General features: G+C 35.0%; 1 long non-coding RNA gene across 1 annotated transcript in view; it reads left to right on the top strand.

Annotated features, from left to right (window-relative positions):
- The first annotated feature begins 455 nt into the window (after positions 1–455).
- The window catches only part of LOC149781721 (uncharacterized), a 5490-nt gene continuing 930 nt past the window's right edge, over positions 456–5015 (top strand). Inside the window, exons 1-2 of the long non-coding RNA XR_016414775.1 lie at positions 456–591; positions 2563–2735. This is a non-coding gene — a long non-coding RNA (uncharacterized LOC149781721). The remainder of the gene's footprint in view (positions 592–2562; positions 2736–5015) is intronic.

The following is a 5015-nucleotide window of genomic DNA, read 5'->3' as shown; positions in this document are numbered from 1 at the left end:
AATTAGGTCTTTAGGGTCGCTTTACTTATACACAAAACAGAGAACATGTTTATAATCAGGGGTATTGGTCGTGATCGAGTTCGTTAAACAAAAAACTAACTTGGAACATAGTCACTGAAACCAATCGAAGAAAACAATTGCTACTATTTACTTGCTTAAAAACATTTTATTAGCAATAAATCAAACTGTCACTTTGTGCCACTGAAAGCAAAGAAGGAGAAGAAACATTTGTTGAATTTTCTTGTCAAAATAGTCTTTATCTCTTAAAAAAAAATAATTTAATTTAAATTTGTTCTACAAAGAATGAAAATGTACGACGTTAATTACAAAACAGCCTACCATTTATCAAATTGCCCTTCAAATAAACAATAAAACATATTATCACAGTGGTTCAAATCAGACCGCATTGCGGGCTTTTTTTAAACTTATAAACTATAAAAGAGTTCGAAATATTCCACAAACCAGGAGACTGAGTAAGACTTCCATACGTAAGCAAGGCTAATCTGTGTAGAAAACTTCGCAAAATGTCGAAGCTGCTGCTTTTGTTGGTCTTTGTCTCAGCCTTGGCAGTTTTCATCGCTCCATCGGATGGTAAGTACAGATAATTTATACATACATGCATTACAATCCAGCATTATTCATTTAATGGTTCAGATAATCATCAAAGATGATTATGCTATATTTTAGAGGAGGAATTATAGATTTAAGGTATAAAATTTTGTTTTAATCATGTATGATATTTCAGATAATTGTAGATTTAATTAGCAGTACTATTTATAGATAAATCAATGCATCCAATAACTTGTGATTTTGTCAAATAGTAATTAGAAGATGAATACAATTATAATATAAATTAAATACAATTTTGGTATTTATGTTGAAGTGAGAAAAGAAAATTAACTTCTCAAAATCAATGACGAGATTTAAATATGAAACGGTGACAGTCAGCCAGAACGACATTCACTGCCAGTACGGCGGTACCGGAAAGACGGGGTAGGGCTGTTGGTGCCGTACCGTTAAGAGTTAAAATCTGTACAAAGGCTCTCTGAAATTTAAACCCGATACTTGCTATGTATCTGCATGTTGTAACCGCTTCTAAAGAAGAATGGCAAGGAAACGGTTTAAAAGTCTTCAATATTGTACAATGTCACTTTTAACAAATACAGAAATGTTTTGAATATTTGTGAAAAATGGACTGATAATTTTGTTTATAGACTCATAAAGAGCAAACATAAGAAAAACATTTATAGACTGTCTTATCAAACCCGAAGACAGCACAACGAGTTTCGGTTTTATCCAGCCAGTATGAGTTAAGAAAATACAAGTAAAGTTACAAAACAGAAGAAAATACTGTTGGAATTGCCTTAATAAAATGAGTTCGTCCATTTCATGGAATGAAATCTCTCTCTCTCTCTCTCTCTCTCTCTCTCTCTCTCTCTCATACACACACACACGCACACATTACACCAGTGTGTAAAAACTGAGCCACATGTAAATGCAGAACAATGATAATACTCAAGGCAGTAGGCAGAGTAAACGTGTCACTCATACAAATACGGGAATTATATCTGTTTTCAGATTTAAGTAAGCACACCAAATTTATTATATAAATGTGTGCAGCCACGACCTTGAGATATATGTAACTCTGTCCAGTTTTAGCCGACAGTAGGTAGCACCATCTAAGGATAACGTTCTGTTAAGCAATCGCATTGGGCAGCAGATCATAAAGGCAACAATATCAATCGGTATTCTAGTCAATCGCCCTCACTTTTGTCCAGTCAACCTAAAGAGTGTGCGGTCTTCTGCGCATGAACAACAGAATCCATGTTAGACTAAAGTTGAATAGCTAAGGAGCAGATAAGGTCAATTGTTTGCAACTTATTCGTGACATTTTTTATTTATAAAATACTGATGTGGTGCAAGATATCCGATTCACCATCCATATTAATTGACCATGCACAGGAAATGGAAAAAGAACTTGATATTAACGATAAAAATGAATGCATTTCCTGTACATTATGTGTGACGGGTACATCAAACTCTTTTTTATAGTCAATCATTCTCTAGAATAAGCTGATAGCGGCAGTCCACAATTGTTGTGCACCACACTTTTACTGTTGTGAACGTTTACTGTATGAAGCGGAAAAAGACAGTCCAAAAAGGAAGACCTGTTTTAGTTCGAGAAATAAGTAACAAAGATATCCGCACGTAAGAAAAACCCGAATTAAGTAAAGAAGATAAAATCATCCGAACACGTGCATGTTTACACGAACCCTTGGTAAAGTTCTCTCTCTTCAAAACTTCCGCGGCTCTGTGTGTAAGTAATCCTAACCTCAGTCTGTTACACAAACGACCCTAAATGCTAAAGAACTTGAAGAGGAAGATAAGGCTTATTTAGCATGACTATCGTATTGAATTGTCATGTGTTGAAAACTACACACTTATACTAGTTTAAAGTCAGTTTTGGAAATTAATGTCGTCTTATATTCTATGCAGTAAGTATCTATCGGGATAAGTTCTTTTCTGCCGTTAAAGATGTTTCGTTTCTTGTTACCTTTACAGGTTATGGATACTCTCGTTTTCATCACCCTCATCATCGCCATTGCATTTGCGTACCAGACAAGTTTGCTTGTCCCTGGCATCATCCCATATTTGTGGGCAGGTGCCCATTTTGCCCCCATAAGGTTCTAAAGTGCGGTTGGGAGCACTGCTGCAGAAAATGGTGATATTAAAATGTATGTAGCCTTTCTCTGTCTCTGCATCTGTCTCTCTGTCAGTGTTTATTTCTGAGTTGTAATGTTGCCAAAATGATGTGACAAGATTCATCCTTTATTATTTCTTAGTCGAGTACGACCCCGTTTAGAAGTTTATTTTTACAGCTCAGAATGTTTTTAATCATGGTTTAGACTTTAGATTATATATTACTTAAGGTTTGCTTCATGAATTGTATTGTAATAGTAGAAATAGAAACAGTTTTCATTTTTGTAGTTTATATGCTTCTTAGACAGTCATGTTACCGATCTTCCCAGACAATCCCTCATAATTTTCCTATGCACATGATTTGTCTAAAGACAGGATTTTTGCAGCTGTCACTCTACGATTCAAAATGATATATTTAATAATCCATATGAAGCCTTCCTTTGGAATGAATACATTTTGCACGTGTGTGTGTGTAAAAACTTTCTTGCGTGTTGTGCTACCCTTGATTAGAATATATATTTATATAAAACATTCTTTCGACTATAACATATTGGCTACAAGTCGCATTAATTTTTGTTTACTGTATTGAATTTATCTTAAGACTGTACAGGTAACTATATTAATCATGCATAGTTCCATTGCAATAAAAATGAGATATTTATCATACAATATCTTACTTACTTAGATATTTAATTGCTAATATGTTTATGTGTGTACTCTGTGGCTTACTAAGCTCTCAACGACTGAATTATCATTAGGTATTAGTGAATTATGTCACACTGGATCGTCTGATGAATGAGTAAATTTTAAAGGAAAATTAAGATAATTTATGTCACATTCTATATCTAGTATGTATGTCAGAAGCATGGTTGAGACACAATTCGCCCGCAATTTCAATACTGTCCGAAACCCTCGTGATAAAGCCCACCGAGTCTAATCGCAAATCGATGATAATAAACTTAGTTAAAATAAAGTCATTCGATACAGCAAAATGCAACCAGATGTCCAACGTAGCTTAATCGAAACATTCTAGTTCATGCGCATTTTATGCGTCAGTTTCTTACTGTAAAATTGATCAGTGTCATTCTCGTCCAATGACTTTATCATCATTATTATATTAGTTAAATTAGATGGATTTCGTCGTTATGACGTAACAAAATAAGTCACGCACATCACTAAAGCACCGTTATCGTTTTTGCCTACAGCGAATTAGAACTCGATGTACCAAAAATGTGTACAAACATTTTCATTGTGCCTGGAATATATAAAGACATTTTCTAGATGCCAACATAACAGGGACACAAAGAATCAGATCGACATGTGCACCAACTTTTATATAATTAAGATGGGTTAATGTGTCATGATGCATTAAATACATTGAATACACCAATTTCCACTGTGTTTGATGTCTGAAGATAAATCTGGGCTTTTAAAGTCGACTTTAATGAAGACACGGTAGGTTATTAGTTTCAAATCTGCAAATTCTCATTTCGGCTCAATAACAAAACTATAATGTAATTCATCTAACCTCCTTATAATGAGACCGCTCTGGTTACCTAGTGGTTACAGCGTCCGCCTCGGATGCGGGAGGTCGTGGGTTCGAGTCATACCAAAGACTTTCAAAAATAGTACTAACAGCTGCCTCGCTGGGCGTTCAGTATTAAGAGGTCAGTGTTAGGACTGGTGGGCCTTGTGTCCGGATAATGTAACTGAGTGGGACAGCATGCTTCATGTTTGCGGCATGATGCCCCAACGCCAACTATCGCTATAAACTGCCACATTGCAGACATCGTAGCGGCATGTCTGAAAAATCGTTAAAGCTACATTAAAAATCCAAATCATATATCATCACATCACGTTATTATGAAGAAGACATTCCCCCTTGAATTATCTTCACTTATGATCATAGAGCCAAAACTTCGCAATCAAATTACCAGGACATCCTTCTAAAGACAAATAGTCTTTCCACTATACATTCTTCCCGATAGTATGTTATATAACTATTTAGTAAACTTAACAATGTACTTCAATCTTCAATTTTTAATACAACAAGATGTTTATTTTGTTCATACTATTATTTGATTAATTGGGCCTAGAGCTCCATTTCTCCTGCTCAGTTTCCTCAAATAGCACATGGTTATACAGGGATTCAAAACTAAAGTCTAGAGAGATTTTAGATCTCAGTCAGGAAGATATAGCGATACAAATTTTAAAGCTTTATAGTTTGCGAAAGGTTCGAAATGTATTCCATTCATTATTACAGTCCAAAATGTTCTTACACGGAAGAGTCTAAAGAATGCATCTGAGAGTATGAT

Source organism: Sinohyriopsis cumingii, chromosome 15, assembly GCF_028554795.1.
Source record: "Sinohyriopsis cumingii isolate HCF-2022 chromosome 15, ASM2855479v2, whole genome shotgun sequence".
NCBI classification, from domain to species: Eukaryota; Metazoa; Mollusca; class Bivalvia; order Unionida; family Unionidae; genus Sinohyriopsis; species Sinohyriopsis cumingii.
Note: the sequence above shows the minus strand (reverse complement) of the source record. Positions and strands in the feature narration are given on the sequence as shown.